At 42.1% G+C, this 9894-nt stretch overlaps 1 pseudogene across 1 annotated transcript; it reads right to left on the bottom strand.

The window, feature by feature from the left end:
- Nucleotides 1-545: 545 nt before the first annotated feature.
- Nucleotides 546-7788, bottom strand: LOC144366843 (dermatan-sulfate epimerase-like protein; annotated as a pseudogene). Its single transcript, XR_013425987.1, has 2 exons — nucleotides 7649-7788; nucleotides 546-6844 (listed from the first exon to the last, which is right to left on the bottom strand). The product of XR_013425987.1 is annotated as a dermatan-sulfate epimerase-like protein (transcript).
- Between the last annotated feature and the right edge of the window lie 2106 nt (nucleotides 7789-9894).

The following is a 9894-nucleotide window of genomic DNA, read 5'->3' as shown; positions in this document are numbered from 1 at the left end:
GCAACTTAAATTTTTCCTGGATTACCTTGTGATGCAGAACCTGAGGATGTACTAGGAGAATCACTCACCTTAGGTATTCAGGTTATAAGGCAGAAGCATGAGCATGTGTGTGCACACACACCCAATGGGTGTGTCATCTCCTTCCCTATGCAGGAGAATTTGCAAGTAAAGTCTGGGGCAACTTTCTACATTGGTTACCTAAGTAGTGGGGCCTGCAACTAAATTTTTCCTCTGGAGTGGGAATGAATGAGGATAGAGACAGGTAACTCTAAATTGCTGTTAGGATGAATGGTAATGGTCCACTGTGAAGACCATTTGGGTAAACCTCCTTTCTTTTGCCACCATATATTCCCATATTCATCCTCAGAATTACTCTTTCATTTTCCACATTTCTTCTTTCCCCATTCCTCCACATGTTCCATTTAACTTTCTTCTGCTTGTGCAGGCATTTTTCATACGTTCAAAAACAGCAGGGGTGGCTTCTGCTGTCTTCTCTGATACCTGCACCCATTTATAATTCTTACATTAGTCAGACCTAATACAACTTCCAACCCGGAGCCTTTTTATTTGATCTGATTTGAGATCACACATCCTGGGAATTAAAAGCAAACACTGAGACTCTGAGCAATAATGGAAACAGAGTAATCATCCATGTAGCAATTTTAAATGTTTGCTGATTGACCCTAAGATAGAATAATCTTCCTTAATAATAATAGTGTAGATTTAAGTCTTCAGTGCCCTTTTAACTTAAATTAATGTAATTTTATTCATTTTGTTATCATAAAGGGAAAATTATGGGAGTCATGGGAAGTAAATGTGGAGGAGGGGAGCAGTCTGATATCAAAATGGAAGGAAAATGATAGCCAAGTTAAGATTTAGCTGGAATGTAACATATCCACAGCTTTATCACTTTGGAGGCACATTTTGACATAATAACAAACTACTGAGACAGAACCACTTTTATCTAGGTCAGAATGACAGACTCTAAGTGTTAGAGAGCTTGAAGGAACTCCAGTTTGTAGTTTGAAGCATCAGGAAGAAGACTGCAATCTGTACAAAGATTTTCATCAAGTCTCCACACTGCCTGATAGTTTTCATCCAATACATTGTAATTACTCTACTGGCTTATAATGGCATAGCATTTTGATTTCAGAACCCAGCAAAGGAAAATGAACCACATTTGATGTTGACTACATTTATAATAAGATGCAGATGCTAAAAGAAACAGATGCCTCTGACATCATCTCCCATTTGCCTTCAATTTTGCAGACACTGGCGGTCTGTAAACTCACTCAAAAGGAAGCAAGAAAAGTCAGGCAGTTTTCCAACTCTGTCTCCAGTCTAAGAAAACACTGGCAGCAGTGGCACAGCTTTCTTTGACTGATACAGTAGTAATTCCACAAAAAAATAAATTTGATTCTGTGTCAGTCTTTAATGCAAAATTAATCATCAAAAAAAAAAAAGGAAAACTCTACAAATACGGGGAGGTCAGCAATTAGTACCTACTGACTGTTTTGCTGGACAGTGACAAAAAGGACAGGGTGGGAATAGTGTAATGGCAAACAGCTGTAGCTTCAGGAAGTCAAAAAGAGACTTTTAAATGGACAAGCATGTCTAAAAAACCAGCCCTCAGCACCCAGACTGTTCAGACTTATTTCTTGTTATTTGTAAGTAAAAAATTTTAAGGAAACTTTCCAGGTTCTATTTCTGACTTAAAAAAAAAAGTCTTTATTCTGTATTTCCATCTGCATTTCCAGAAGGAATCCTATAGTTCTGATAGGAACTTAACGCCATTTCTCCAGTGATATCACTGAGTGTTATATAAAGTAAAAGGAATTCACTTTTTTTTTCTTTTTCTTTGTGCAAGATAAGTGTGTTAAAAGACCTTTTCAAAAAGATAAGGAACTTTTGTAGTCCATCTTGAAAAGAAGAGATGCTTGGGTAAAGCAGCATCTGCAAGGCCTTTAGTAGTGTATGAGGTCCCCAGATAGATTAGCACAGTTACAGAAGAAGGCAAGTTAAACAAAATCCTTTAAAATCTTCCCATCTTCCCGGAAGCCCATGATATAATTTCATCTAACTTCTGAAACAGAAATATTTTAGCAGAAAAAAAATTCAGAAACAAAAGCAAGGAAAGTGGTAACATAAAAATAAATCCTGCTAGGCCAAATATGGTGCCTATTTTTTAAATAATCTCTCTGTGCAAATAAAAGTACACACACACACACACACACACACACACACAATACAAGAATAAACAAACTCTTCTAGTCCATATCCACAAAGCGGGTGGGGAAGCATTAGTGCAAATTTCTGCTGACCTGCAGCATTTAGTCCGTAAACTTTGGATATCCTAGTCGGTCCATCAGTGTCCAGCAGATGTTTTCAATTAGTTTAATTTCATCTCTAGGCAAGTTTTGTTTCCAAACATTAGTATTAGTTGGTGATATTTCTCCTTCATATGGAAGGTAAAAAAGGTTTGTGGAAGTGGCAAACAATATTTGGTTTAAACTAGCAGGAGACAAAGGAATCCCAAGAAAAGCAAAAATCCTTTCAGTAGTTTTTTTGAGGAAAATGAACAATATCTTCAAACTTGACCAGCTGGTAGCTGGTAGGCAGCAAATCTGTATTTATTGTCAAAGCTGCTGCTGTATTTGCTAGCCATAAATGAGACAATAAGGAGGCAGCGTTTGATTCAGAATTTTCTAATTCTTTCTTCAATGGTTCATACTCAAAAGCATAGCCTGAATTTAAGTTACATTTGCCTTTACCTTCCTCTATTTTAAACAATTTTGCTAAGTGCTCTGGTACATTCTTCAAAGTGTAAAGACTTGGCTTACTACTGTACAGCATTGAATAAATCCATGCCCGAGGGTCTCTTACAATATACAATGCCCTCATCGAAGCTCCTAATACTTCCTGAAAAAAATGAAGCTTCAATGTCCAGCTACCGCTACTTAAACTAAGCACAGGACGTTCACTTGGGTAATAGACCAGGTGTCTCCTCAAAGCCCTAATATATTCAGCATCTCTGTCAAAAGCGCCTTTCATTCTACTTCTTTGTTCCAGCAAAGACTCTCTCCTTTTCAGTTTTCTTTTCTTGTCCTTATTTGTTGTAAAATATTGGGCCAGTTTACCCCTACTGGTCTCATGCAGATGGATGTTTTGTAAATGTAGTTTTGTGTCCTGGACTAAAGACTGCAACCAGCCTCGAAGTAAACGGAAATGCCCACTGTGGATATCTGATACTTTCCATTCACAAGCATCTACAAATGAATCAATTTCAAATTCCATTTCAGGGATATCAATGTAGGCTGTAGGAACTCTGATGTAGAGAAAGTCACTACTGTTGAAAAAAAGTTGTTTAAGTATCCCGGCTCCGGAACCAGGAAGTGAGGTAATGACAACATCAGGAAGATCCACGTAGTGCCCCTTGGAAGACACAGATTTCTTGCTTGTCTCAGTTCCTGTTCTTGTCCATTTTGCACAGATGGGCTGAGTGCAAGTGCTCCACACATCTAGAAGCTCAATAACCCACAAGGCAATAACAAGTATTAGTATCCAACGCATTAGTTTTCTAAAAGAAAGGTAAAACCGCCATTGAAATGTTAAGATCACCAAACTAATGCACAAAATTAATCCAATTGCTATGTTAAACTTAAATCCAAAGGGGAAAATAGCTCTATCTTGTCTTACAGGCAGTACTATTGCTTGAGTACCCAAACCAAATCGGGTTATTTGGCCTTGGTCAGCCACATTGGCAAAGCCACCAAATCCCAGGTAACTGAATCTTGTTTTCAGGTTGTGGTAGTCAGTTACAATGGAAACAACGTGTTCAGTGTTATTGACATTGAGAGAAATCTGAAGTCCAGAATTGGAATTATCAATGAATCTGCAGCTGGAAACATTGACATGTGGCCCATAAAAGACATATGCAATTCTTGTGATTGTGGATTCTATCTGAAAGGTCACATTAACAAACTGAGTTCACCGTTTCTTAAATTCAGCTGATTTTTCTGCTTCCTGTATACTAGCCATGGGGCTATTGCCACGGTGATCAAACCAGAACATTTTGTAGTGTGCATCCCATACATCCATCATGGCACCATTATACCTATTCATAAACCTATATGGGATGTATTTAAAATCAATATCCAGGTTATGAAAGAAGGCACTGACAGAATTTATCGGAGAAGCTTCTTGCCTCTCAATGTGGTCAACGACTAGCAGAGTTTGAGAATTTAAGAGGAGTAAAGCACGATACACACTTTTCAGTCTCATTGCGGAAGAATAAGCAGATACTGCTTCCCCACTCACAAATATCATTTCCCCATGTTGAGAAGCAGTGATGATTTCCCCTGCTGAATCACCAACTTCCTCACTAGTCCACTTGAGCCACTGTGCACATTCTCCCAGTTGGCCTTCCCAGGGCTTATTACATTGGCTTGAGGGTTACGGAGCAAACACCAATACATTGTTAAGGTGGCTCAACTTTGGTCCATAGAGAGTTTCAGAAACAAAAACTTGCCCATCAGGGGCAAATGTAAATGAGTTCTGATCCGGATATTCATGTCCAGGGTTAAAGCTTCTCCACCCATCAATCCAGGAGTATGGCTGAAAGTGAACTATGTCATACACAGCTCGTCCCCCCAGCTTCCCAGATTTGAAGGACACAAAGGTATTGGTTTGTGTGTTTGGCAGCCCAGCCCCATAAGTGACAACACCCCAGTTAGGAAATGTGTGCATCTTTGCAGTACCATAGTCAGCAGGGGGCTGTGGGGTTAGTTGTGGATCATACCAGATATATTCTGTGTGGAGAGTACTCCACCTTTGGGCAGTGGATGGAACCATGGGTCCATCTTTAGGTCGATGCTTTCTAATTTGCTGAGCTAACCAATTTCCAGCTCCATTCTTTAAGATAAACTTATCCAAGAAAACTAGCTGACTCTCTGGACCATTAAACCTATTATAATTAGAATCTGCTATACCCACAGTTCTTTGGAAGCCTGGCAAAAGGGTGGCATAGTAGAACCAAAAGTGCATTTTTAACCAGTTATTATCCAAGTTGTTGATATTAAAATGGCGCTGTGCCAAAAAAACATACTGCATGACTGATTTAGCTGTGTAGCTTCCATAGGCCACACCTTCATCCAAGGAGCCATCAACAATGTGATTCAATAGAAATATTGTCTTTTCCATGACATCTACTACAACCTGTTTCCATATATTTGCTTTAGATCCTTTATCTACCCCAGTAACCAAGGCTCCTGTGAGTACTGCTATCATATTGGTAGCCTGATGGTTATGGAGAAGTTGTTTGCCCCATGAGCGAACCTTGGAGATTCATACATTTCCTCAGTAATAACCCATATTTTTTCCAGATATCTTTGTCTTCGATGATTATCTAATAAGTTATATAAAAAGTCAAAGGCAGTGGCAAAACCTGTTAATGAATGGCCAACTGGAACTTCATCTCCTGGTGCATTCTCAACCAGCCAATCTTTGTAGCTAACCATCCGGTCCATATATTCCAAGACAAATTCAAAGGCAACTTTGTCTTCTGGACATAACAAACAGTACAATGCTAAAGGAGGCAGATTGTTACCATAAATTTCATTCCACTTGGCAGCAAAATCGGCATGCTTAGGTGGAGGTAGGTAGTATGTTGGGTTGGACAGCATAACTGTCACTGCACTTCTGATAGCTCTAAAAAGATGCAAATGGCTTGTGCGAGACTTTTGTCTCATTGCTTGGATTTCTCCAGCATCAAAATATAAACGTGGATGAAGCATACTTCTCCTCAGCTTTTGGTTGGGTCTGAAATCTTGCACTTTCTGTGTCTTAAACTGATCTATATCATCTGTGAAAACTGCCCATTCAGAGTAATTACTCACAGACTCTTCAAAAGTAGAGAAACCAAACATCACTAATATTAAAATTAGGAAATATCCTGTAAACATTAACACCATGATCCATGGGGAAGATACTTTCCTTAGGCATACATAACAAATAGGGTGTTTAATGTGTTTTCCATCTGGCTAATATAAAGCATATATTAAAGATCTTGATTAAACTGAATTTAAAATCTTCTATGCTGACATTCAGCTCATTCAAAGCAAGTACATTTGCCAAAAAGAGAAAATTTTACATAGCGCATGTGTATCCCTGGCACAGTTCTGTTCCAGTAAATTTCAAGGAATATTAATGCCTCTAATTTTTCTGTAACAGAGGAACAGTGGTAATAGTCAAAATTACTATAAATGCAGCATTTACTTCCTTTATATTAGTCTATTTGAACAGAAGAGTCAAATCATACATGGTACAAGAAAGAAAAAGCACTCCAAAATTAAAATTAAGAGTCATTTGTAGCACAGCAAGCCATCACTGGTGATACACTCACCACACATGTATGACTTGTTTCTGTGTGTTTGACAGAAGACCATGGCAAAGTACTAACATTCTTGGAATGAGTGGAATCACTGATTATTCCTTTCAATATTTTATGCTTCTTGGTTTGTGAATTATTTCTTCTTCCATTTTGGGGATAAAAATATCTTCAAAAAGTGTTCAAAGTCCCATGTGGTTTAAAAATATTCAAACTCCTGCCTTCATTTCAAATGTCTTTTCCAGGCTTACTGACTCATCAGTCTATATGACACAGGAAAGCATTTTGATGTCTTCTTCTATCAGATTTATCAATACAACTATAAAAATCTAATCTCTTCAGCCACCTAGGCACATCTTTTCCAATCATGGAGTAACCATCAACAGGAAAAGAAAACTCCCCTTTCATCAACAGTGACCATGCCGTCGCTTTTCTCTTCCTTTTTCATGACTCTCCTTTCTGGGGGGAAAACAAAACAAAGCAATTGTCTGAGGCTACAGGTAGCTGAAAGTGAAGGCAAACTAATGATTTAAATACTCTACAGTCACTTGATAGAAATTTGAGAATTATAATAAAATCTAATATTATATACAATCTAAGTGATTGATAGATACAATCAAGTGATTTGTTTTCTTAGACTTATATGCACATACAAGGATTCCAACAAATGTGAGTAGATGGCAAGCAGCTGTGATATATACATTGCTTTAGTCCTTTTTTTTTTTTAATGCTTTCATTAAAATGCAGTTAAAGAGGAATCCTGCTATCATTTCTTGTTATTTTGGTTACAAATAACCCAGGGACATAAAAGTAAACCTTGAAAGAGCCTTTTTGTTGTTGTTGTTGCTATTCTGGCTGAAGGTCTGGCCTTCGCAGCATCAGGAGTCTTCCCAAGGGGGAGCAGGAGGAAGAGGACAAGTAAGAGGGTCACTCCTCCAGGAGGAAGGCCATCCAGGGCGGCATGGCGGCCTCACCTGTGGCCTGCGCCAGCGTCCCCGCACGGGCCAGCAGAGGCCGCGCGGAGCCAGCGCTGCCCGCCGCCCGCCTTCGCCGTCCGCGGTCGGCAAGAGCGAACCAAGTTTCAGTCTCGGGCAAGTCAGCTCTCCGCAGGAGATGCTGTCGCTAAGAGTTTCCCGCCCCGCCCCGCCTGTTGCATTTTCTAATTCGTGTCCCACCAACCTGTCACCCCTGCCCGCGCTCGCGGCTCGCCGACCGGGACCGGCGGTCCGGGGCGGGCGACCCCCGATGGCCCAGTGCGCTTACCTCCGGGGGCTGCGACGGGTCTGGAGCGGCGCTGGGCGCCAACAGCCGCGGCAGCGGGGAGTTGGGGACTTCGCGGCGCCGGAAGCCGGCCCCGCCGGGACCCCGCGCTCCGACGGGCTGAGCCGGCGCCAGGGGTCCTCCGCGGCGCTCGGGCACGCCCGCCCTCGGGGAACGCCGGACGCTCCGGGGCTGCCTCGGACCGCCGCAGGCAACCGTGGGCGGCTGGCGCACTCGGGGCAGCGTGTCGTGCAGGAGCCGCGCCGCCAGGCCGCGACGACACTGCGACCGCCGCTCCTCCGCGCCAGCTCCGGCCGCACGGCCCAGGGAGGGTGAGAGACGGCGAAGGGGGCCAGCGGGCGGGGGCGGGGCGGGGCGGGGCGGGCGGGGCGGGGCCTGGGGCGGGGAGCGGCGGCGACGCGGGACGGAGGGGCGTGGTTGGGGGCGGGGGCGGGGCCAAGCGCGGCGGGGAAGCGGCGCGGAGGTTCTGGGCTGCAGCGGCCTCTGTGCGCTCTGAGGAGCCCGGCGGGAGGAGCCGGCAGTGAGGGAGCGCGAGTGCCACGATCCCGCCGGGCTGGCGTTGAGATCATTTGGTTACTCGAAGGGGACAAGTGTAACAGAGCCACGGGTGGATGGGGTTGATGATAAATGATGGGAGATGAGGTGATGATCCCGGTGACGTTTGTGATAACAAGATTCACCCTCAGGAAAGAGCCAGCGCTGGAGAGGGAAGGACCACCGTCTTGGAACCCGGAGGCAACCTGGCTGAGGTTGCAGTCATTGCAAAGCAAAGCCAAAATATGTATATTAGTATATGAAAACAACTTCAGTAACACAGATGCAAAAGACCAGGGCAAAATAATAATAACCACGAATCAGCTTTACCAATTGAAAATAATTTTAAAGGCAGTATAAATAGGAGCAATATGGGATAAACAAGTAGAAGGAAACTCATAAAATGAACAGAAATATCCTTCCTTAGAAATCTACAAACTGGTGGAGGCAGCCCGTCTTGGTTACTCTCACATGCTTGTGCAACTCCAGAGCTTGGGATTTCCTCTTATACTGGACATTGGGAACTGCTCACAGATACCAGATTACAGTATGACAAGACCCAATCCAAGTCTCACCGCACTATCACAATTAACAGCTCAGTCGTGATAAGAATACATTTCTGTCATAGTGGGACACCTACCCCGGTCCAAATGGCCAGTGCTTTTGCTTCAACCCTTCAGGAACTGTATTTATTGTATTTCTTGTTTTTCAATACCCAATACTCAATCAGCACCACTTACCAGTCGCAATTTCTCTGAATATCAGATTTCTTTTATTATCCTGATCTCAACTCAGATGCTTAATTTCCTGTATACATAACACCTTAATTTCTGAAGCCAAATTGTATGACTAGCACTGTATTGTTTCTACTTATATTCATCCCTTAAACTTTTTTTTTTAATGCTTACTATTTTCCCTGGCTCACTCCTGTACTCTTACGTGAAGATCCTTCAAGTCATGATTAGAATGCCATCCTCATTGTAGGTGCTATACTTTTGTTTAAAATGAGTTGAACTTTTAACAAGTGGGCTCACATAAAGCTTTGTCTCCTGTTGAGATTTATTACTAAACAAAGGTCTTTGACAATCAGAGACAGAACCTCCTGTGAATATCTGCATACTCCCTCCATGTGACCTCTGATGGAGGAAACCCCTGGGCTCCATCCTCCTTATGGAAGAATACAATTAGGGCAAAGAAGAGCCTGTCTGCAGAAATGCCTACATTTTCTGCAGAGTTGAGCCTAGAATTAGTTTTAGTAAACACACTTAGTAAATAAGTGGACTGTGTTTCTGAACAAAACGTACAGATAGGGCTATTTTATTCTGTGGATCCAAAGTGCCCCATGATGCAAGGAATAAATGACTCAGGCAGAATTGGTGCACAAACATCTGCCAGACAGATATTTTAAGTTTCATCCAATCATTATATCTTTAGATTTATTAACATCAACATGATCATTCTGAATTTATAGATGAATGAAACCAGGTACAGACATTGTGGACTTTCAATTCTGCCCCATGTATCTGGGCTGAAGCTCTGGGGATGTGCTAATCCTCAGCATTCTCAGATGAGCTTTCAGGTTATTAATCTTGAACAGGCATCTTCTCATACTTGTGAAATGTGAATGCATTGAAATAAAACAGAAGCCATGGATGAACAATCCAAATCATTGGCAGAAAGGTTGGTAGGTAAAT

Source organism: Ictidomys tridecemlineatus, chromosome 9 (assembly GCF_052094955.1).
Source record: "Ictidomys tridecemlineatus isolate mIctTri1 chromosome 9, mIctTri1.hap1, whole genome shotgun sequence".
Classification (NCBI taxonomy): domain Eukaryota; kingdom Metazoa; phylum Chordata; class Mammalia; order Rodentia; family Sciuridae; genus Ictidomys; species Ictidomys tridecemlineatus.
Note: the sequence above shows the minus strand (reverse complement) of the source record. Positions and strands in the feature narration are given on the sequence as shown.